This window comes from Vulpes lagopus, chromosome 10 (assembly GCF_018345385.1).
Source record: "Vulpes lagopus strain Blue_001 chromosome 10, ASM1834538v1, whole genome shotgun sequence".
NCBI lineage: Eukaryota > Metazoa > Chordata > Mammalia > Carnivora > Canidae > Vulpes > Vulpes lagopus.
This window is the reverse complement of record NC_054833.1, coordinates 23,540,729-23,566,735: the sequence shown is the minus strand read 5'-3', so window position 1 is coordinate 23,566,735 and position 26,007 is coordinate 23,540,729. Positions and strand designations below refer to the sequence as shown.

Sequence of the window (26,007 nt, the reverse complement as noted above, 5' to 3'; positions counted from 1 at the left end):
AGACCAAGTGCAATCCATTGTAGAGCAACTATGACAGTCTGATTGAGAGACATTGCTAGACCTAATGGTTTCTTTGAGGATCTTAAGATGTTTAGATTCTTTCAGAGACCCCATGTAGATCACCACGGTGGATGTAGAGGACCATTCTCGAGAGTAAATCTGGAATTGTACTGGGTAGGTATAAATATTCTTTATCCTTTCTGCCATTCTGAATTGGAATGTCAAAATTAAGAGCTAAAAAAACAAAAAATGATATGCAGAGGTAAAACAAGGGATTAAACCTTACAAGGCAAGTTGAGAATGAGAGTGGAGAGAAAACTTGAAAATAGACAGAGATGTGTCTTGTTTTCCATGAGAAGGAGCCAGACTCTGTTACTGCCATTTGGGGAGGGTCAAGTAATCATTGGTTGTCAGACATGTAGCTCTGTGTACAGGGCTCCCCGATCCCTGGTCGGTGTGATACCAAAACCCCATTTTGGTTAGGATTCTTTTGTAAGTACGTATTGACACAGGACTTGAATGCAGTAATTTATTTGGGAGGTGCAGGAAATACTAGCAGGGGAATGAGAAAATGATATACATAATGGAGGACAACCAGAAAGGGTGTATTAATGAGCTGACTACTGCTGTGGGTGACTGCATATGCTCACGAAAGGTAACTTGGAAGTGGTGCAGAACGCACCTTGTAGTTCTCTCACCCGGGCGACGGAGCATAGGTAGTTATCCTGCAGCTTCCGTCAGTTGGGGCGTGTAGAATATTTCTTCACAAACAGACGGGCTTGGGAGGGCTGGGGCATACGGAAGTGTTAAGTTCAAAGGGTACAGGCAGAGAACCAACATTATCTGCTACACAGCACATTTCTTTCTAAATGTCTTCCTGGAGGTCAGTACCAGACCTTGCCTAGTCTTGTCCCAACAAGATAGCCGCTTCAGGCTATCAAGTGTCACTGAAGAATTTTAGATTGTGAAGCAATAATGATCAGATTTGCCTTTTTCCTGGCATACTCACTGGATTGTAGAAGAAATTCATGATCGAAACCAAAAAGTCAGATAAGAAAATGTTGCTGTGGTGAGAGAAGTTAGAAAACAAACTAAATAAATAAGTAAAAAAATATTTTATTTTATTTTTAAAAATATTTTATTTATTTATTCATGAAAGACACGGGGGGAGAGAGAGAGAGAGAGAGAGAGACAGGCAGAGGGAGAAGCAGGCTCCATGAAGGGAGCCTGACCTGGGACCCAATCCTGGGACTCCAGGGTCACGCCGTGGGTCAGAAGGCTGGCACTAAACCATCAGGGATCCCCATAAAACAGTATTTTAGATAACAATAAGAAAAATAGAGCAGAGAAGGGGATAGAGGGTATCAGGAGGTTGGGGTCAAGGGCTGTGATTCTAAATTGTATGGTTAGGGAAGATCTCACTGTGAAGGTGACATTTCCCCAGGGTAGGAAGTGAGGGAGTAAGTCATGAGGATATCTGGAGGGGAAGCACCCAAGGCAGAGGAAAAGCAAAGGCAAAACTCTGAGCCGAGCACATGCTTATGTTCCCAGAGAACAGAAAAGAAGCGAGAGAGACTGGAGCACTGTGAGCTGGTGAGGGGAAGGGGAACATGAAGATCACTATGGTGGGCAGTCTCAAAGGTGGCCTCAAAGATCCTCAGCTCCTGGGGTTCCCTCTTTTCTGTGATTGCTCCCTTTAGTGAGAGACTCCACTGATTAACTAGCTTCTACCAATAGAAAATTGGTATGTGACGTCTGAGATTGTACCTTCTACCTTGTACATTCTGTGTGTGTGTGTGCGTGTGTGCGTATGTGCACACGCATGTGTTATCTTGAATCCTTTATACTCTAGGAAACCAGCTTCCATGCTGGGAGCAATCCTTGTGGAGAGGACCACATGACATGGTAACGAGCTGAGGCTCTTAGAACCGGCATCTTGCAAGGTCTGCAGCCTGTCAATAATTATACGAGTGGCCTTGGAAGTCGATCCTTCAGTCCTAGTAGAGGTTTGAGATGATTCTGAAAACACCAGGTCACGTTGGAATGATAGAGAGGAATGAGGATGAGTGACTTGGGGGTTTAGTCAATGACAACAATGAAGTTGAGAGCAAGTGTATGGTGCAATCTGCTGACAGGAGATCCAAAGCTATGAGAGTTTAGGGAATGGAAAGAAGAAAAGTGACCAAGGGGAAAGAGGAATAGAGGACATCCCCCCCATCTGTAGGCCCACCGGTACAAGGACGTGGTAGAGAAAACAGGCACCACCAGGTCAAGGCTAACTTCGGGGAGGCCAGGTAGATGGAAGGTATAGGGGATTTTCACTAAGAACTGACTGTGTCTTCCAAACCAGAGTTTCTCAAACTTTCGTCTGCAACTGTATCATCCGGGGTCTTGTTAAAATACACCTTCCAATCCAACAAGTCTTGAGCAGACTCAGAGATTATATTTCTAGCAAGGTCTTAGGTAACACTGCCTATGCTAGTCTGTGGACCATACTTTGGGTACAGAAATTCTGAGGCTGATTTCTTCTCTCCCCTACAGTAGTCAGTAGCCATATATGGCTATTGAGCACTAGAGATGTGCCATAAGAGTAAAATACACATTAGATTTTGAGGATTTAGGGACGCCTGGGTGGCTCAGCAGTTGAGTGTGTCTACCTTTGGCTCAGGGCATGATCCTGGAGTCCTGGGATCAAGTCCCACATCAGGCTTCCTTCATGGAGCCTGCTTCCGTTTCTGCCTCTCTCTCTCTCTCTGTGTCTTTCATGGATAAATAAAATAAAATCTTAAAAAAAAAGATTTTGAGGACTTAGTACTTAAATATAAAACATTTCAAGAATTTCTATGTTGATTACATATTAAAATGATGAGATTATGGATATATCAAATTAAAATATCTTAAAGGTAATTTCACCAGTTTCTTTTTACTTTTTTAATGAGGAGATTAGAAAATTTGAAATTATATATGTGGCTCCAATATCTTTCTCTTGCACAATGCTGCTCTAGAAAGAGGATGGGAGAGGTATGAGGAGCTAGAAAGAATGGGAATTGCAATCAGATGAAAGGATGTATAGGGAAGGATGGAGATCAGATTCCAGGGGAGTTCTGGGCCTAGTGACATTAGACTTGATGATCTGAAGGCTCATGGTGGGGCCCAGGCAATGCCTGGGAACATGTACACATTTTTAAAAATACCAAAATAGCTGGAAGTAGTTACACATTTCCACACCAAATAGTTAGACATTTCAATACCAAAATAAGTAGAATTTGAGAATGTCCACTGCTTGCAGAATTTGCTTGGAGCTTACCATGACCTTAGGTTCTATGGAGAGAGCACTTTTCTCGATTTGAAGTAGTATGATTGACTGAGGAGGTCAACAGAAGGAGTCCAAAAACTCTCAAAGGTGTCAACCACAAAATGTCACTTTGAAGAAGAGTTCAAGCAACTTTGTGAAAAAACAATTAATAATACTACTAAATAAAACTCTTCCAGAAATATCTTTGGCCAGTAGTATTAGAGACAGTTCCAGCTAAGAAACTGATCAAAACGTATGAAAATATACCAAGATATATACGAAGATATTTTGCTTATCTTATTTATCATGCACAGATAATTCACACAAATGAAAATACAATCTCCTCCCACCCTACCCCACCCCACCCTTTCTTCTTTTTAAATTTCAAGCTCTTGGTTGCAAATTCTTTGCTTTGATTCATATGTCAACTTCAGGGTCACTGAAATCTGGCAGTTATTTCCCAACAAGCTGACAAAGTCTTTTCTCAGTGTTTAGGACCTCATGGTTCCTGTCTGGATTTTGCCTTTGCCAGTTGTCCCATTTTGGCGTTTCCAGTGTCTTTGCCTCTACTGCCCTCGTTCTGGTAAAGCTCCAGACTGGTGCTCCAAGGAGCCTCATCTTGGCCCCCTCTTCCTTCCTTCCTATAAATCGGGAAAAAAAAAAGAATTTGACCCCAAAAGGATGAGTTAAGTTTAGGGTAAACAGAGCTACATATGACTACTAAGAAAAGCTGGGATTTACCCAATTTTTAATGTCAGTATCAAAAAGATTAGGTTTGCTGTTGTGAGAAGGATCTCAGATGAAGTTTATCCTAGCAGCAGAATCATAGACTGGCTGAACAAGTTTTAAATGATACATGTGTTTTTGTTTTCCTGTTGCCTCTGTCATTTCCCTCAAAATGTCAATCTGCATCAGTGGTGGTGGCATGTGACAAGACCACTTTCAGCTAAGACCTAAAGACCCTGGACACTAAATTTCAGAGTGGACTGTGAGACACATATGCAGATGACATGTAGAAAAGAGGGAGCAGAAAGCCAGTTGAATGACTTCTCAATCCCTCACTCTCTACCAAGCGCACAAAGGGACTAAGAGTGGAGACTGAAAGAGATTTCGAGGAGTATCTTGGAGAGAATTGCTGGTATCTTGTAGTCTTTACCTTTCTCCACATGGAAATGTCATTCCCAGGGTGGTAAGTTGTCTAAATTATCCTGAAGCTCCTAAACTCCTAAACCTGAGTTTATTATAATGCCAAGCACTATGCTGGTCATCGAGGATTCAAGCAATCATAACATTATACATCTGCCTTCAAGTATCTCTCTTTTTTTTTTTTTAAGTCTTTTTGGATAAGATAGAAAAGATAAATACACTAACAGATATTATTTTTCTTAAAAAAAAGAGTATTTAAATGGAAGTATCAACATGAGTATATAAAGGAAGAAACATCTAACTTTGACTTGGAACACTGGCAAAGGCTTCACAGAGGAAGTGGTATTTAAGATAAGCCTTAATGATCAGTAGTAACTTGGGAAGAGTAATAAAGGGAAACTAAATTTAAATTTAAAGCAAGAGCTATAACATGTGAAAAGTTTTTAAAAGCTAGAAGAGCATGATGTATGTGATGATTGATGAACAGCTCGATTCAATTGAGTTAAAAAGGGAACACCAGGATATGAGGCTAGAGAGATACACTATCACCAGATGGTGAAAAGGAACTTGTCCAGCCTGTTAAGAAGTTTGAATTTTATGCTGTAGGCAATAAAGAACTCAAGCTGAGGAGAACATAATAAAACTTGTGTTTAAAAAAGATAACCAGCTTCCAGATAGGACAGAACAGCTTGGACTGAACAATACTTCCTCTAAGAATAGTTAGAAAAATCAATTAAATACATAGTTTAGAACATTAGAAAACATCACAGTGCTGCTGAGGTAAGTAAGAATTAAAGTGACAAAATCTTGGAGAAGGAAGAACTGTGTAGAAAATCAAGTGGACAGTATACTTTTTTCCTCAGGGCATTTGTTGACTCTGGGTGTAGAGCAACAGACCAAGAATTCAGGCAAAAGGATTAAGGAAATGGGGTAGCCTGGGTGGATCAGCAGTTTAGTGCCGCCTTCAGCCCGGAGTGTGATCCTGGAGACCTGGGATCGAGTCCCATGTCGGGCTCCCTGCACGGAACCTGCTTCTGTCTCTGCCTCTCTCTCTCTCTCTCTCTCTCTCTCTGTGTGTGTGTGTGTGTGTGTGTCTCACATGAATAAATAAAATCTTTAAAAAAGAAAAAGGTTAAGGAAATGATTGCCACTAAGAGCAGGAAAATCCACAAAGCTTTTCACAGTCTATACTAGAGAAACAGAATTAGAAATTTAGAAGCTAAATTTTTATGAGAGGAGAGGTAGGCAATTGATTTTAATACTCTTGGATTTTACTCCAAGAAGCTCTGCTAAATGGAGGCTAGAGGCCAAATAAAAATATCTGAAAGTAGAGCAAATGTTTTGGCAATGACTCCATATTAAGAACAGAGTTCAAGTCCCCACAGGTTCTCAGAATACCTGGAAGCTATAATCAAATAGTAAAAGTTGCACTAGAAGTAGTTTGAGCCTAATTAGAACAGAATATTAATTGCCCATTTAATCTGCCAGCAAATGAAAGACTAAATCTTCTTTGAAGAAAGATAATATATTTTCAAACCTCTAAAAAAAATTTTCATACACAATGCCCAACATTCAATAAAAAATAACTAGGCATGGCATACCTTAGGATTAAAAACAAGGGGGAAAAAAGGACAATAAAAATGAATCCAAGGAAACTCAGATATTGGAATTATGTGTTTGTTATACTTATTGTGTTGTGTTGTACATTACACTCCTACTACTTATTTATCTTTTCTTTTTTTAAAGATTGTATTTTTATTTATTCATGAGAGATAGAGTGAGAGGCAGGGACACTGGCAGAGGGAGAAGCAGGCTCCCTGTGGGGAGCCCCATGCGGGACTCGATCCCAGGAACGGATCTTTTCTTTTTCCTTAAAGTTTCTCCAGGAAGCTTACACTGCATTTCCTAGGCCCAAGCTCTCATTGTTGGATTCCCCTAATAGGAGTCTCTGCCCCTACAGCAACGCATTTCCACTTGCAAGGGAAGAGCAAGAGGGCTTGGGGTAAGGGTTTGGGACAGAGTGGACATTGAGGCAGGAGGTAGTAGGAGGGAGGCTGGATGAAGGCAGGCAGCACCACCCTAGCCCACTGCTCTGAAGCCTCAGAGGCCACTCCTGGGAGGGGAGCCACCCACCAGGACTTGGAGTCCACCCTGCTGGTGTGGTGCCCCATGCCTGGGATTATTTATGCACTGAAACTGCCACAGATGACCAACGTCAGCCTCCTGTGACTGTCGCCAGTGGCCTCAAGGAGAAAGCAAAACAGGAAGAATGAGAAAACCAGTTAAGGGGAAGCATGCAAGCAGTACTTCTGGACAATCAGATATGATAGAAACATGACATGTTAAGATGATCTAAGGATCTTCCGCGTGCCTATGTGGAAATCAGTAAACCTGGGCTTTTACAACTGAGCAAACTATAGCTTGTGACGTGTGATCACACTATGGGGAGCTGCTTGTGAGCACGTGTACCCTCGCCCCTTTTTGTATATAATCCCCTGTGGACTGACAAGCTTTAGAGCTGCTCTTTCAGAGCAATCTGAAACACTGTCCCTCGGGCTATAGTAAGACCATGAACAAAGCACTTACTAACCCATTTTGAAGTTGGTTCTTTTCCCCCCCAGTAGACAGGTTCCTCCCCTTCCCCTAAAATGCCTGCAGTGAAGCTTACTCCTGTCCTCTCCATGCCTTCAGCAACTCTCTTTTTGTTTATCTTTGGGACTATAATACAGCAGCTGCCTTTCTCACCAGCACATCGAGTCCCTGCAGGGGAGGCAAGGAGCACAGGAGAAAAAGGGAAAGATTTTTCACGTCAGGCCAAAGCTTTTAGTGAGATACACAGCTTACTTGGTAAGCATGAAGAAATCGATTTGATATCTTCAAATCTACATTTTTTTTGTCCCCAGTTTTTGGTCTACGTGTGTCTCTGTAAGCAGAATAACCTCAAAGGCTTGGGTGGGGTTGGGAGGAAATCTTTTCTTCTACCGTCTTGGAGTGAATGGTTGGGGACTGTGATATAAAAAGATTAATCAGAGAGAAGACAAAGTTCACGTATACGCACGTATACAGTTTCTCAGTATTGAATAAGTCACTGAATAGCCAAAATAAAGGTCTAATATACCAACTCAACAAGGGGGCATTGAAAGCTTCGGTGGGAAGGCAGAGAAGGTTCTGTTGGGCTTTTTGATGCTCATGGAAATGAGGAGTGTGTCTCCACGGAAAGCTGAATTTGCAGAAAGGGGGATTCGTGACAGCTGTATGTTCCTGGAGGCCCTGCTTTAGTCAGACGTGGGAAGTTCAGATAAAATTTCTTTCTTCATCTTCTGTAACTCAAACGTTTTCACTTTAAAATAATCTTTATACCAACTCTTGGGGTCCTAATGGGTCCCCACAATAGTAAGATAAGTGTGGCTTAGTCACATCTTAGGACCCACACATTCAAATTATTTTTTTTTAAATTTTTATTTATTTATTATAGTCACAGAGAGAGAGAGAGGCAGAGACATAGGCAGAGGGAGAGAAGCAGGCTCCATGCACCGGGAGCCTGACGTGGGATTCGATCCCGGGTCTCCAGGATCGCGCCCTGGGCCAAAGGCAGGCGCCAAACCGCTGCGCCACCCAGGGATCCCCACACATTCAAATTATTAAGGAAATAAAATGATTTTATTTCATGTCTCTCTAAAAAGTAAAACAGGATATGTTCTCCGCAAGTAGGTATAATACTCCATTCTTTATAAGCATGCATTTTATTATTCGTCTGAAATTCAGATAAAAGCTTTTAACAGCTGGATATTTCATTTTTGCCTGGAATAATGAGGTATGCATCACCAGACAGGATTGGAATGTTTTTTACTTCGTTATGATTCCTTGTAGCCTGCCCATCATCAAGTCGTTGATGGCTGAGAATCACTACTGGATCAGGGGCCAGATTATCCATAATAATCTAATCATCAGCCTGTTTAGAATTTTAGTTTTATTCACTCAGGAGTGAGCTCTTAGAGATCTCCAGACTATTGTGAGAAATTCTTTCCCTTGAGTACTAATCCTAATGCTCATGAGATAGGATATCATCCTGGGGCATCTAAAAAATGTTTCTTTCAATTTTACTGTTTTAAAGATTTATTGAGTGCCATAGAACCAGAGACCTCTGGAAAGGTCTTATTACAAAAAGAGCCTCAGGGTTGAATAAGCCTTTTCCAAGATCAAGAAAATTAAGGATGATGAGAATTCAGGAAAAAGCATACACGAACATACATACATAAATCAGTTCTTTTTTATTTCAGTCTCAAGATGGTACCACTGGAACATCTTACTGACATCTATGCAAAAGATCATATATGGGTCTTTGAAAATTCAATTTTAATATTTTCACTCCATTTTTTAATGATGTAAGGACTCTTTTGGGGTTCTTATACCAATATTCTATTGGTTTTGAAGTTTTATGGCATAAGACTTGCCATTTTCCATACCAGAAGTCACTGTATTTCAACACCATTGTGTATTTCTGCTTGCGTACTGGCAAAGACAGTTGGAAAAAATGTGATATTTTATTTTATTGCTACCAGAAAATATTAGCCATAAGGCAGAAATGTGAGAAAACTCCCACTTTGTAAGAGGAATCCTGTCTATCAGGACTCCAGGCTCTATTGAAATGAGTGATGAATTTTAAAACTTTGTACCTAGTGCAGAAATTCATTTAGCTAGTGCTATCATGACAAGAGAGAAGCATGCTGTTCATTCGCTCCTTCTCTCTTTTGGCTAGAACATGGATAACGTGGCTGGACTCAAGGAGCACGCAGGAATGAGGCGGTGGAAAGCCACGTGTTGAGGATGGCAGAGGGAAAAGGTGGAAGGACTCTGGATCCCTGATGGTCACGGATCTGGCAATCCAGCCCAGGACTAAGTGAGAGGGAAAGAAAGAAATTTCTAATTTTTTAAAGCCAGGTGGTTTTTATACTGAGGAAGACATTGAAGAGGATCAGGATAGGCGACCCCAAAATATGCCATTTTGGCATAAGGGTTATTTTGAAGTGAAAGCAGTTGAGAAAAAGCAAACTCTCTTTCTCCCTGTCTGTCTAAAAGCAGGACAGACATTTGCCCTGCGAAGGTATTCTTCTCTCTTTTTCCAGGAAGAGAAGAGCAGTCTTTATTACACAGATGGAGATAGGACTGAGATGCGTCTGCATAAACAAACCTTACTAAATAATCTTTATTTTCCAAACCCTTTCTTTTGTCTTATAACTTGTGGGCAAATTTTTTCTTGTTGTTGCGTCAATTTCTCATTTAAATTGTAGTTAGTTAACATGCCTTGCAATACTGGTTGCCGGAGTAGAATTTAGTGATTCGTCACTTACATACAACAGCCAGGGCTCGTCACAAGTGCCCTCCTCAGTGCCCATCACTCATGTGACCCTCCTACCCTCTAGCAACCTCAGTTGTTCTCTATAGTTAGTCTTTTATGGTTTTTCTCCCCAATTTTCCCCCTTTCCCTATGTTCATCTGTTTTGTTTCCTAAATTCCACATAAAAAGAGGGTATCTAGAGATACATACTAAAAGTAAGTACATACTAGTACATACTTTTACTAGTGAAATATGGTATTTGTCTTTCTCTGATTGACTTATTTCACTTAGCATAATACACTTTACCTTCTGTGCAAATTTATTACCATTTGTTAAAATACTGTATAAGCCTCTGGGTCTGAAAACCTCTTTGGGATTTTCATTTCATTTCTGTGAGGCCCCCACATATATACACATATAATAAATCTATTTCTCCTACTAATCTTTGTCAGTTTGAGTCACAAAGCTTCATCACTGAATTTGAAAGAGTAGAAGAAAATGTGTTTTTTCCTCTGCCCAAAACATCAGGGGAGTCAAGATACATGAATTTGCTTGCTCTTTGGAAGACTGTGCAAGGTAATGTTCCCATTATGTACAAAGATAAGCAGATTAGTATAATGAACTCAGTTTCAATGATCACCCATGACTAAACTGGTATCATCTGTACCCTTACTTTTTCTTTCCCCTCTGTAGTTTTTGAAGAAAATCCAAGATACTCTATCATTGCATCCACAAATGTTTTAGTATGTATCTCTAGATATCCTCTTTTTATAAAGATAGTAAATCCTGTAATGGGGTCCCACCCTCATGACCTTATCTAAACCTAATATCTCCCAAAGGAGATTCATAGTGAGGGATCCTTTCAACATAGGAATTCTGGGGGTGGGGTGGGGAGAAGACACAAACATTCAGTCCATAACAATGGAGATGTTTCTCACTCCTTTTTAATGCTCCATGATACTCTATTATGTTTTTTAGATTAGTGTTACAAATAGCCCTGCACAGAATAGTTTGGTGCATTATCTTTATATCTTTGCAAGTGTATCTGGGGAACAGATTTCTAGAATTAGGATTGCCAGGTCAAAGGGTTTCTGGAGGACATTGTCATCTATGGTCCTTGAATCTGTCCTCTGGGGGGCTAAGGTCTATTATCATCTACATCACACCTCAAGTACGGGAGATAGAGAAACACGTTAAGCCACACCACAGGGATGCAACCGAGATATTGATTATCTAAGCCCTTGCTGTCTGTTGGAACATCAGCAAATCTGCTTCTCCAGGTGTCTACCTGCTTTGTGAGCTATATTTTAGTAGTCCCATGTGTCAACACCATCAGAGGTCCTGCTACTTCTGGGGGCACTGTGAGAAGCAGTGCTCCCATTTATCCCTCACAGTTTATATTATCCTTAAATGAACATTCTTTGGGATTTGCACTTTCCCCGGATTCTTTCAAACTAATGAATTCCAGCATAGAATAAGGAAGTACTTTTTCTCCCATTAGAGTGTTGGATTTCTGGGGCTGCCATAACAAAGTACCACAAACTAGTAACATAGCAGAAATTTAGGGCATCTGGGTGGCACAGTAGGTTATGCATCCAACTCTTGGTTGTGGCTCAGGTTGTGATCTCTGGGTCATGATCTCAGGATTTTGAGATTGAGCCCTGTGTCCATGTTCAGTGGGGAGTCCACTTAGAACTCTATCGCTCCCTGCCCCTCCCCCACTCATGTGTGCTTTCTCTCTCTCTCAAATTAATAAATTAAAAAAAATACAGCAGAAGCTTATTCTCTGACAGTTCTGGAGGTGAGAAATCCAAGATAAAGTTTGCTTGGTTCTTTCTGAGGGATCTAAGGGAGAATCTGGTGTGGGATCTTACCTAGCTTCTGGTGGTTGCTGGCAATTTCTGGCATCTCTTGGCTTGTAGATACATCATTCCAATCTCTGTCTCTATCTTCACATGGTGCTCTCCCTGTGTGTCTCTGTCTCCATTTTCTCTTCTCTTTTTTTAAATTTTTATTTGAGAAGACAGAGAGCATGAGCAGGGGGTAGGGAGGGGCAGAGGGAGAGAAGCAGACTCCCTGCTGAGCAGGGAGCCCAATGCAGGGCTCAGTCCCAGGACCCTGAGATCATGACCTGAGCTGAAGGCAGACACTTAACTAACTGAGCTACCCAGGTGCCGCTCCATTTTCTCTTCTTATAAGGACACCAAGTATATTGAATTAAGGGCCCACCCTAATCCAGGATGACTTCATCTTAGCTTAGTTACATCTGCAAGACACTATTTCCAAGTCAGATCACATTCTGAGGTGTGAAGAGTTAGGATCAACGTATCCTTTCAGGGGACACGATTCAACCCACAACAACTAGTCTGCTTTTATGTCTGCTACCCTAAGTAGCCCACCTCCGCCCTCACCCCACTTTCAATTTTGGGACACAAACCTTTGCTTGCTTTTCTAAAGGAATAAGGAAAATACTTCTCATTTTCCGTTATGAGTATGCAGGAAAGTGAGGCACAGCTTATTTTCAGAAAAAAATTATAGATAACCACTACAATATTTTTATAAAATTGAAAATGTATTTATTATTTTTGATGAGTGTAAGTGGAACACATAGCCATCATAAGAGTTCAATTTAGAAACAGCAGTAGCATATAAAATAGATTTGTCTTCTGATATAACAGAGGAGATAAAAGGAAAGAATAAATTGTTGATGTGGACTAGGTTATTGAAACCAAACCTTCTGAAAACACCTAAAATTTTGGATAAAAGATTCTTCCTTGACGTCATCAAAATTTTGCCAAGATGTAAAGAGAGGAAAATTTTCTATTTAAAAAAAAAAAGATTTTATTTATTTCTTAATGAGAGACAGAGGCAGAGACAGAGGCAGGGAGAAGCAGGCTCCATTGCAGGGAGCCTGACGTGGCACTGGATCCCGGGTCTCCAGGATCATGCCCTGAGCTGAAGGCAGGTGCTCAATTGCTGAGCCACCCAGGCGTCCCGGAGAGGAACATTTTCTAAAGGAAAACAGGAGCCCAGGAAGGTAAACAGAGCGCATAAGCCTCTTGGGTTCTCAGGGCATTCACTGGGGCTGGTAAACTTGATCTTTGACTTTGATGGCCTCAGAAGGTAACAAAAAGCAAATCTGTGGTCAGCCTGAGAAAGGGAGACTGTCCTTACATTAAGATGGGGGCGAAAAGGGCTAGATCATGAGGTAAAGTGAATCAGAAGTGAACTTTCACCAAGTATCTATAAGAAAAGTTGCCCTAAAGCTGAACAGAGGTGACATGGAGGGCAAGGAAGTATATCCCAGAAATGATGATACTTAGCCCCACTCATGGATTTGCAGCATAAATTCATTTCTCCTGCATGATCAAAATTATTTAAGTCTTGAGTTAATTTAAAAATTATTGTGGTACAATCACCTTGGAAGGATCTTTTTATTTGGTAGTTTCTTTTTATTTTTTAAAAAGTTTATTGGTTAAGCGTCTGCCTTCAGCTCAGGTCATGATCCCAGGGTCCTGAGAGTGAGCCCCACATTGGGCTCCCTGCTCAGCGAGGAACCTGCTTCTCCCTCCTCCTCTGTCCCTTCCCCTGCTTGTACTCTCTCTCTCTCTCTCTCTCTGTGAAATAAAGACACAAAATCCTAAAAACAAACGATTTATTAATTTGAGAGAGTGTGGGCATATCGCAAAGCAGGGGGAAGGGCAGAGGGAGAGAGAGCGATAAATCCTCAAGCCAACTCCCTGCTGAGCAAGCACAGAGGCCCACTCTGGGCTCCATCCCAGGCACCTGAGATCATGACCTGAGTGGTAATCAAGAGTCAGACACTTCGATGACTAAGCCATCCAGGTGCCCCTAGTTGCTTAGAAAGTTACCCTTGTACCTACCATACCATCCAGCAACTCTACCCTCAAGGAAAACAAAAATGTATCCATAAAATTATGTGTAAATTGCTGTTCAAAGCAGCCTTATTTATTATGATGATCCAAATCTGGAAACACTTCAAACAGCCACGAACTGGAGAATGGATAAAGAAATTATGATAAATTTATATCATGAATTATTACTCAGAAATTTAAACAAATCAAACTACTGATACATGTGGATAAGTCTCAAAAATAATATGCTGAACAGGAGCAGACAGATACAAAACAATGCATACTATATACTATTTATATGAAATTCTAAAACAGAGTAAACTAATATTTAATGGCAGAAAGCAGATTAATGTTTCCTTAAGGTTAATAGTAGGAAAGATAGACTGGAAAATTTTGGGGGGGGGAAATGTTCTATATCTTGAGGTTGGTGGTGGTCACACAGTTGTAAACACTTGTTAAAAGTCACTGATATGTGTATAATTAAAGTATTCAAGTTTTATTTTATGTAGTTTATATTTCAACAACATTGTTTACATGGTAAAAAAATTATTTTTTTAAGATTTTATTTATTTATTTGGGAGGGGGAGAAAGGCCTGAGAAGGGGGAGGGGCAGAGGGAGAAGCGGACTCTCTGCCCATCAGGGAGCTGATGTGGGGCCCAATGACAGGCCCCTGGGATAAATGACCTGAGCTGAAGGCAGATGCTTAGCTGACTGAACCACTCAGGCAACCCTAAAAAAAAGATTTTAAAAAATGTGATGCTGGACTGAAAGCCACTAGGTACTTGACACTGGGTAGAAATATCTGTCTCTTAGGCCTCAAAAAGATGACCATGAAAAATTTTTCATGGGCAGGACCTAGCACACAATAAAAAAAAAAAAGTGTCATAGATACACTGTATCATGGACAGAAATATAAATTTGTAGAAATAAATTTGCTAAGACTTTATTTATTTTTTTTTATTTATTTTTTATTTTTTTATTTTTTTATTTTTTTATTTTTTTTATTTTTTTTATTTTTTTTATTTTTTTTATTTATTTTTATTTTTTTTATTTTTTATTTTTTTTATTTTTTTTATTTTTTTTTTATTTTTTAATTAACTTTTATAAGACTTTAAATGGTAAAGTTATCATAGATTATAAAACAGTCATGTTCATTATGTTTAAAGAAAAAAATGTGTGAGGAATAGATTACTATTAAAGGTGACCTGGTAAATGTAAAGAAGGACCAAATAGAATAAGAAATGGAAAATAGAAAAACTTTAAAAATTTGATGGATATATTTAACAGAAGACTCAACTCCATTGAAGAGAAAATTAGTCAACTGAAAGATAGATCAGAATAAATGATCCAGAATGTAGAACAAAGAAACAAAAATGTACAAAATATGATAGAAGAGTTAGAAAGTGAGCTCTCAGATGTCTAACTGGAGTTTCAAAAAAAAACGACAATAAAAACAAAACAGAGAGAATGAGACCAGTAATATTTGAGATGATGGCTGAAGCTTTTCTAGAACTAATAAATGATCAATTCACAAATTTAAGAAATCTTAAGAAAGAGAAATCCTTATCTAGCTTCATATGAATAAAACAATAAAATAACAAAATCCTAATTAAATTGATGAAAGACAAAGACAAAAGGAAAATCATAAAAGCACATATATTCAAAATACAGAGTGAAAACAGATTTCTCAAAAACAATGTGGAAATCAGAAGACAAAGTGCTGAAAGATTAGAGCTGTCATTCTTACATTGTGTAGTCAATGAAAGAGAAGTTTTCAAAAATGAGCTTGTAAAAAAAAGCATTTTCTGATAATGAAAACAGAGAATCCATTTTCAGCAGGTCGTCACTAAAGGAAATTTTAATGAATATATTTCAAGCAAAAAGGAAATAATCCTAATGCAAGATCTGATGTATAAGAAAGAATAAAGAGTAAAGACAGTGGTGAGTATCTGGGGAGCCTAAATAATCAGTAAACAAATAATGACGATGTCTAGTGGGATTTGGAGAACAGGATACAGTTAACGTGACAATAACATATAAATCAAGAAGAAAGCAAACGGAATGATAAAAATTCTAAAAGGACAAAAGAGAAAAGCATTTAATAGATATTTCTATATTGAATCTCTCTACTCTAGGTACATTGTGTGAGTGGAATTGTATAATCTTTGCATCTAGCTTATTTTATTTACCATAATATTTCCAAGGTTCATCCATATCGCAACACAGTCTAGGTTTTCTTTCCCGTTGAATAATATTTCATTGTATTTCATATATGGATTTTATTTATCCATTCGTCTGTCGATGGGCATTTTTTATTGTTAACTATTATGAACACTGTGCATCTTATTTTTAAGTTGAAAATATAACTGTAGATTTAAGATGAATAATACATAAAATTGGCATATTTATATATGATCACTATTATGGCAATAATGAACACCTCTGTCACACTACATAATTATTTCTTTCCAGTGGTTGAAATCATTAAATTCTAATCTCTTAGCAAGTTTGGTGATTATAATACAATATTGTCTATATTCACACTACTGCACATTAGATCTCTAGGACTTATTTACTACTTCTTTCAAGTTTATACCCTTAAAGAACTTCTGTCCAATATCTCTACCCCTACACCCTGATAATGACTATTTTATTCTGTTTTTATAAGTTTGGCCTTTTTGGATTCCACAAATAAGTGATACCATATAGCACTTGCCTTTCTCTGCCTCACCTCACTTAGCAAAATATCCTCAAGGTCCACACATATTACAAAAGGCAGGATGTCCTTCTTTCTCATGGCTGAATAATTCCATTGTATTATATACGATTATCTTTATCCTTACCCCACTGATGACATTTAGGTGGTTTGCATAACTTAACTATTGTGAACAACGCCTTAATAAATAGTAATATTTGAGTAATATTTGAGATATAAATATAGGAGTGCATACATCTCTTCAATATCCTGGTTTTCATTTCCTTTGGGTGTATACTCAGAAGTGAAATTGCTGAATTAATGGTAGATCTATTTCTAATTCATATTGTTTTCCATAGTGAGTGAACAAATTTACACTTCCATCAACCGTGTACAAGGGCTTCCTTTTCTCCACATCCTTGACAATGCTTATTTTCTCTTATGTTTTTTTTCCTTATGTTCTTGAAGACAGCCCATTCTAGCAGGTGTGAGGGAATATCTCATTGTGGTTTTGATTTGCATTTCCTTGATTATTAGTGACAATGAGCGTCTTTTCGTGTTCCTGTTGGCCACTTGAATGTCTTCTTTGGAAAACTAGTTCTTCTGCTTATTTTTAAATCACATTGCTTTTGTTGTTGAGTTCTATGAATTCTTTATGTATTTTGGATGTTAAACCTTTATCTGAAATTTCTCTCCCATTCTGGAGGTTGCCTTTTAATTTTGTTGATTATTTCTTTTGTTGTGCAGAAGCTTTTAAGTTTGATGTAGCCCCAATTTTTTATTTTTGCTTTTGCCGTTTGTGTTTTGGTGTCATACCCAAAAAATTGTTGCCAAGATCAATCTTGAGAAGATTCTTCCCTATGGTTTTTTTTTTCCCTAGGATTTTATGTTACCACGTCTTATATTTAAGTTTTTGATCCATTTTGGGTTAATTTTTGTGAATGATGTAAGATAGAGATCCAAATACAGTCTCCTGTATGTGTTTATCCAATTTTCCCAACATCATCTGTTGAGGAGATTATCTTTTTCACATTGGGTGCTCTTGACTCCTTTATTGAATATTAGTTGGCCATATATGCAAGGTTTAATTCTGGACTCTCTCTTGGTTTATGTGTCTATTTTTATGCTAGTACCATACTGGTTTTTTAAAAAATATTTTTATATATTTATTTGTGAGAGACAGAGAGAGAGAGGCAGAGACACAGGCAGAGGGAGAAGCAGGCTCCATGTGGGGAGCCTGACGCGGGACTCGATCCCAGGATCCTGGGGTCAAGCCCTGAGCTGAAGGCAGATGCTCAACCGCTAAGCCACCCAGGCATCCCAATACCATTTTTATTACTATAGTTTTGTAGTATAATCTGAAATTAGGAAGTGTGATACCTCTGGCTTGGTTTTTCTTAGGATTGCTTTGGCTATTCAGGGTCTTTTGTAGTTGCACGAAAAATTTTAGATAATTTTCTATTTCTAGGGAGAATGTTATTAACATTCTGATAGGGATTGCACTGAATCTGGCTAAATCTGGACATTTTAACAATATCAGTTCTTCTATTCCATGTATACAGGATCCCATTCCGTTTGTGACTTTTAAAATTTCTTTCAGCACAGTCTTGTAGTTCTTGTATAGATCTCTCATTTCTTTGGTTAAATTTTTTTTCTCTTATGCTACTGTGAATGAGATTTTTTTCTTTTTTTCAGATGCTAAATTTTTAGTGTACAGAAATGTAACTAATTTCTGTGTGTTGATTTACATCCTGCAACTTTACTGAAATTGTTGGCTAGTTCCAAGTGCTTTTTGGCTGGGTTTTTGATATACAAAATCATTATCATTTGCAAGTAGCAATAATTTTCTTCTTTTATTTCTTTGTCTTTCCTAATTTCTTTACCTAGGACTTCTAGCACTATATTGAATAAGAATGGTGACAGTGGGCAATCTATCTTATTCCTGATCTCAGAGGAAACACTTTCAATTTTTCACTATTGAGTATAATGTTAGGTGTGGGTTTGTCATAAATGGCCTTTATTATGTGAGGTATGTTCCTTCTATAGCCAAACTGTTGAGGATTTTTATCATGAAAGGATATTCTATTTTGTCAAATGCTTTTTCTGCATTTATTGTGATATTTGTGTAATTTTTTCTTTTATCTTATTATTGTGATGCATCACATTTATTGATTTGCATGTGTTGAACCATACTTGTATCCCAGGGATAAATCCTGCTTGGTCATGGTATGTTATCTTTTTAATGTGTTTTTGAATTTGGTTTGCTAATATTTTGTTGAGAATGTTTGGATTTATATTCTTCAGGGGTATTGGTCTGTAGTTCTCTTGTAGTGTCCTTATCTGCTTTTGGTATCAGGTAATGCTGGCCTTGTAGAATAAGGTTGGAAATTGTCCCAACTCTTCAATATTTTGGAAAGGTTTACAAAAGATTGGTGTTAATTTTTCATTAAATGTTTCATGGAAATCACCAGTGAAACCATCTGGTCCCAGGGTTTTCTGTGTTGGGAGGCTTTTGATTACTGATTTAGTCTCTTTACTCATAATTGATTTGTTCAGATTTTTTATTTATTCTGATTCAGTGTTGGTAGGCTGTATGTCTCAAGGAATATATCCATATATTCCAGGCTATCAAATGTGTTGGCATATAATTTTCGTAAAAGACTCTTATAATCCCATATATTTTTGAAGAATCAGTTGTGATATCTTTTCTTTCATTTCTAATTTGTTTGAATCTTCCGTTTTTTCTTAGTGTTTATCTTTTCGAAAAAAATTAGCTCTTAGTTTTGTGTATCCTTTCTATTATTTTTCTGGTCTCCAGTTAATTTATTTCTGCTCTGATTTTATTATTTTCTTCCTCCTGCTAACTTTGGGCTAATTTGTTCTTTTTTTTTTTTTTCTATTTTCTTGAGACAAAGTTAGAATGTTCATTTGAGATCTTTCTAATTTCTTAAACTGTTTTTTAGCGAGAGAGTTAGTGAGCATGAGGGAGGGGCAGGAGGAGAGGGAGAGAGAATCTTAAGCAGGTTTTACACCCAGCACTGAGCCTGACCCAGGATTTGATCTCATAACCCTGAGATCATGACCTAAGCCAAAAATCAAGAGTTGGACGTTAGCTGATTAAGCCAACCATGTGCCCCTCTAATTTCTTTTCTTTTCTTTCTTTCTTTTTTTTTTTTTAAAGATTTTATTTATTTGAAAATGAGAGAAAGAGAGAGTGCATGAGCAGGAGGGAAGGACAGAGGGAGAGGAAGAAGGAAACTCCTTGCTCTGCAGGGAGCTGACTGTGGGGCTCAATCCCAGGATCCCTGAGATCATGACCTGAGCCAAAGGCAGATGCTTAACCCATTGAGCTACCCAGGCATTTCCCCTCTAATTTCTTTTTCTTTCCCTTTTTTTTTTTTTAAGATTTTATTCATTTATTCATGAGAGACACACACACACACACAGAGAGAGAGAGAGAGAGGCAGAGACACAGGCAGAGGGAGAAGCAGTCTCCATGCACTGGGAGCCCGAGGTGGGACTCGATCCCGGGTCTCCAGGATCACACCCCGGGCTGAAGGTGGCGCTAAACCGCTAAGCCACCCAGGCTGCCCTCCCCTCTAATTTCTTAATAGATATATTTATTACTATAAACTTCCCTGTTACAACTACTTTTGCAGGATCCCATAGGATATATGTTCTTTTTCCATTTTTATTTGTTTCTAGATAGTTTTTTATTTTCCCTTTTTGTCCTCTTTGATCCTTTGGTCATTCAAAATGTGTTGTATATTTTCCATCTTTCCTCTCATTGTTAATTTCTAGTTTCATACTGCTGTAGATAGAAAAGATAGTCTGTGTGATATTAATATTCTTAAATTTGCTAAGACTTGTTTTGTGTTTTGTGTCCTACCATATGATCTATCCTGGAGAATGTTTCATGTGCATTGGGGAAGGATATTTATTTTGTTGTTTATGAATAGAATGGGTGATATATATACATATATGTATTTATATATACATATATATGTATTTGGTCCGATTATGGTACAGTTTCAGTGTTTCTTTGGTTTTCTGTCTGGATGATCTATTTATTGTTATACATGGGGTTTTGAAGTCTCCTACTTTTATTGTATTATTCTCTCTCACTTCATATCTGTTATTATTTCCTTAATATATTTAGGTGCTTCAATGTTGGGTGTGTATATATTTATGAGTGTCATATTGTGATTGACATATGGATCCCTTTATCATTATATAATAACTTTCTTTGTCTCTTGTTACTGTTTGTGGATTAAAATTTATTTTGTCTGATGTAAGTATGGCCACTTCCACTTTATTTTGGTTTCTACTTGCATGAAATATCTCTGTCACTTCACTTTGAGCCTATTTGTGTCTTTAGAGCTAAAATGAGTCTTTTATACGCAGCATACTATTTGGACTTATTTTTAGCCCTCTAGCCACTTTATGACTTTTGATTGGTGAATTCAATCCATTTATACTTTGAGTGATTATTTAGTATTATCATATATAAATAAATGATATATAATATAATTACTATTATTACTATTGCCATCTTATTGTTGGTCTTCTGGCTGTTTTTTTATCTCCATTGCTTCTTTCTTTCTGTTTCTCCCTACCTTTGAAAAAAAAAATTGGTGGTTTTCCACGATGGTATGTTCTGTTTCCCCCTTTTTAAAATTTTTTTTTAAAATTTATTTATGATAGTCACAGAGAGAGAGAGGCAGAGGGAGAAGCAGGCTCCATGAACCGGGAGCCTGACGTGGGACTTGATTCCGGGTCTCTAGGATCGCGCCCTGGGCCAAAGGCAGGCGCCAAACCGCTGCGCCACCCAGGGATCCCTGTTTCCCCTTTTTTAATGTTTTGTGAATCTATGCTAGATTTTTCCTTTCTGTTACCATGAAGATTACATAAAATATCTCAGAAATAAGCAGTTAATTTTATGCTAATAGCAACTTATCCTCATTCACCAAAAAGACCACCTTTTCACTTCTTCCTTTCTATATTTTTTATGCAACAATTGATCTCTTTTTATGCTGTGTATTTGTTAACAAATTATAATAGCTTTAGTTGGTTTTAATAATACTCTTTTTTTCCTTTATCTGCCATAATATAGTTATGTGGTTAGCACATCATTCTACTATACAGTTACATTTTGCAAAATTCCATCTTTACCAGAATGTTTGTATTTTAATGTTTTCATGTATTTTAGTATGTTTTCTGTTGCCAATGAGTGTCTTTTCATTTTGGCTTATAGAAACCCCTCTGAACATTTCTTGAAAGTCAAGTCTAGTGGTGGTGAACTCCCTCAGCTTTTGTTTATCTGGGAAAGCCTTTATTTCTCCTTCATAACTGAGGAGCAACTTTGCCAGATAAAGTATTTTTGGTTGGAAGTTTTTATCTTTAACACTTTTAATATATTATTCCAATTTCTCCTGGCTTAGAGAATTTCTGCTGAGAAATCCACTAATAGCTTAATGGTGGTTCCTTTGTAGGTTACTTTCTTTTTTTTTTTTCCCCTGGCTGCCTGTAAGATTGTTTCTTTATCATTAATTTTTGGCAGTTTCACTAGAATATATCTCAAAGGAGTTACTTTGCATTGAGATAATAAACTGTTCTATTAACTTATTGAAATTGTATGTCTAATTCTTCCCCAGTTTTGGGAAATTCTCAGCTTTTATTTCTTTAAATGAATTCTCTATACCCACTTCTTTCTCTTCTGTTTTTGGTACATCAATTTTTCTTATATTCCTCTTTCTGATAGAATCTGTTAGCTCTGATAGGTTTTCCTCACTTAAAAAAAGCCTTACTTTTCTTTCTTCTTCTAAGCTGAATTATTTCTATATTCCTATCCTCTAAGTCATTTATCTTTTCTTCGAGCTGATCTCCTTTGTTACTGATGCTCTTGATTGCATTCTTTATCTCATTCATTGAATTCTTCAATTCCAGAATTTCCATTTGATTCTTTCTATAATTTCCATACTTTTGGTAAAGAACTTATCTGATCATTTTTTTTCCTCTTGATTTCATTGAATTGCCTTTCTGAGTTTTCTTGCAGCTCATTGATCAGTTCCTTGTACCAGAAACTTGCTGGTGATTTATGACCATTATGGATGGATCCATAGATGCCAAGAGGCATGAGAGGAGCTACTAAAGCCCCTACAGGAAAGAATTTTGGGCAGGAGTAGCACCAATGGGAATGCCTGTTATATTGTAATTTGGACAAATCATAGAGACTTTTTGTAGAAAGTATCATGTAAGGTGGGCTGATTTGTGAATAATAGCATAAATGGGCTTAGGTAAAATTTATAAATGAGGACTATGTTATCTCCAGAATCTGAAAAGACCTAAATAACATTGGGCTTATTTTAATGTGGGTGCTTAGAGTGTCAATTATTTCTTGACAGTATCGGGCATGGAATAGCTCTTGATTTATCAATTTTCAAGAATTTAACCAAGATAGTGGGGCCTTGTAATATGCAGGGCAGTGGTCCATGCCATTTTTGTGAGCTCCTCTGTGAATATTTGTACAACTTGAAATGAGTCTATCAAATAAATTTCCCCAGAGGAGGATGTCATTCATATGTTATAGCTGTGCTCTTGGAGAAAGTTGGATGTGGTTAAGATCTTGCCTGCAAAGATTCCATGGTTTAAACTCTGCCCAAATCTCTCACTAATCCCCAAATCATGTATGTGCATTATGAACACAGACTCCAAAGAACTCCAGCAGCTAAGACTGAAGAAACTGAACTGAGATTTGAGCTGAGACAATCAGTTTGTCCCAGTTTGCCCAGGACTTTCCTATTTTATATCTGAAAGTCCCACTTACCAGGAATCCCTATCAGTTCCAGGCAAATTGGGATGCTTGGTCACCCTAGCTACTTACTCAAAAGACTGGGTTTGCAGTTTGAACCTGGTAATAACTGCCTGCTAAAATAAACAAAGAAACAAACACACAAATAAACAATCACACTTCAGGAAGAGTATAATAAAATCCTGAGTTTCCACAACATAACAATCATAATGATTAAGATACAATCCCAAACTACTATTCATGTGAAGAAATAGTCAAATGTAATTCATTTTCAGAAAACAATTACTGGAGACTAACACTCAAGGTGACCAAATTTTTGGAATTAACAGGCAAACATTTAAAAACATGTATTTGGGGACACCTTGGTGGCTCAGCAGTTAAGCATCTGCCTTTGGCTCAAGGCATTATCCTGGAGACCCTGGATTGAGTCCCACATCAGGCTTCCTGCATGGAGCCTGCTTCTCTCTCTGCCTGTGTCTCTGCCTCTCTCTCTCTGTGTCTCTCATGAATAGATAAAAATCTTAAAAAAAATGTATTAACTATACCCAATTTTATAAAAGAAAATACAGTCACAAAAAATGAAAAGATAGGCCATCTCAGAAGGGAAATAGAAACTATAAATTAGGGGCCCCTGGGTGGCTCAGTCAGTTAAGCATCTGCCTTTGGCTTGGGTCATGACCTCAGGGTCCTGGGATTGAGCCCTGAATTGGCCTCCCTGCTCATCCGGGAGCCTGCTTCTCCCTCTCCCTCTGCCTCCTCCCTGCTGCTCATGGTCATGCTCTGTATCTCTCTCAAATAAATAAAATATATTTTAAAAGGAACTATAAATAAGAATGGAATAGAAACTCTGTCTTGACGATAAGTCAAAAAAAAATTTCCAATCTGAATAACACAGAGAAAAAAAGATTAAAAAATAATGAACTATCTAATGGATCTCTGATACAACACTAAGAAGTGATAGAAATAGAATCCTAAAAAGAGGGGGTAGAGAAAATGAGTCAAAAATTTTTTTCAAGTTTGATGAATAAAAATCATGGCAGTGAGCGTTACCATGCTCACTGTTGTACTTCCTCTCAGTGGTCTTAGACACATGCATTTTTTTAATTAACAAGAAAATATTATTTTAAACAATTAGAAATGAAATCACTTAAAATGGCTTTTGCTCCCGGTGTTTTAACAATTTTTCTTTTGTTGGCAAGCCCCATACTTTTAGTCAGATTGGGTGTTAATTATCATGAAACCCTGAAGACTTTCATGTATTCACGTGTTAGAATTTACAAATGGCCGATAACTGGCATTCACTGTGGTGTATACCCCATTAGTCCCCTACTCACATTTTCTGTCCCCTGTAAGTGACCGATGGCTCCTCCTTTATTTATTCATTCATTCATTTGTTCATTCATTCATTTAGAAGTGAACATAACCTCAAGATTTTATTGTCTTTATTGTCTTCATAATATATCAAAATAAGGAGCTTAGAAGTGGATCACTTGGCCTTCTCTCTTCTTATCTCCTCCCAGTTCCAAATGCTTGCATCTCTTAATAACCAGCATTCTCTTAGATCTGCAGTTGGGCTCAATATATTCAAGCCTCAAGTACAGTATATTCAAGTACAGTTTTCTTTGTAATTTTAGCTTTTTTCCAGAAAGCGGCTTAGTCTGCCCTCCATAGCCACTCTGCTTCCTGTCAGAATGCCACCTTCCCTGGGCATAAAGAAGATCTTTGCCTTTCTCGTGCTGTCACTTTATGGGGTTGGTTCTGTCACACTTCCTGTACAAAGTCCAGCAGGTTTTAGGAATGTTCATCATGTTTGTGAGAGCGCTGTCTGTGCAGAAAGCTCCTCCATTATCTATAACTTTCTCATTGAGCAGATACAGTCGTATCTTTAGGACTGACATAGGCTTCAGGCCATGGCGCAGTAGGGGTGAGGAGGCCTCTTCCCATGCTCTTCCGATGTGTGGTCTGGACTTTGCCAAGTTGTTAGTGTTTCCAAGCACGATCGGTGTAACTACAAGAACCTTGGTGGGGGCTGCTCATAATTATAACCCATATGGTTTGTTTATTCACTCACTTAAAAAATATTTATTGAGGTCTTAGTAAGAGCCCAGCTTTGTGCTAGGTGCCATGAATAACAGCAAATGCTCAGACCTGACACTGGTATAGCACAAGTTATGTGCCAGGTACTATTCTAAGTGCTTGACATATATTAACTCAGTGAATAAGCTGGTCCTTGATTCAGGAGAAATACATGCATACTGTGTGGTAAGGACAGTGACAAAAATTGGTACAAGTTAACACCCTTTATGAGGGGTAATAAATCAAACGACACCAACATCTGAATCCACCAAAAAAATGATTGAGAACTAACTTGATCAGGAGACAAAAGGAGTGAATGAAGGTGAAGGGCAAACAAGGACATAACCAAACTGCACCAGGATACTGTGCTGGGCACCAAGTGAGCAGATGGGGTGCTTTGTTTGCATCCCCTACTGCTAGTTCTGGGGCTATGGGAACACCCTGCCTTTGGCCTACCCTGGACTCTGAGCACAAACAGCCTGACTAGAGGCAGAGCAGTAGTCCTCCCACTTTCCTGGGCAGGCCAGGGTTTCTGGTACCCATAAATGCCTGCAGCTCCTCCATAGACCATTGCAAGAGGGCTCACTGCAAGGCTGTTCTCTCCTAGATGAACCCCAGCTTGAGCCTGTGTCTGTGCAAGGCCAAGGCCAATGGATGGACATGCAGGTGAGCCCGTGGGTGGGCGAGTTGTGCAGTCCTTGCTGGGGTCTTGCACCTTGTGCAGGCATTCCCCCTGGGGCAGCACAGGCCACAGGACACCCCTGCCAGCC

The 26,007-nt window shown here is 38.4% G+C and overlaps 1 pseudogene; it reads right to left on the bottom strand.

The window, feature by feature from the left end:
- Positions 1–24,636: 24,636 nt before the first annotated feature.
- Positions 24,637–24,969, bottom strand: LOC121499264 (annotated as a pseudogene).
- Between the last annotated feature and the right edge of the window lie 1,038 nt (positions 24,970–26,007).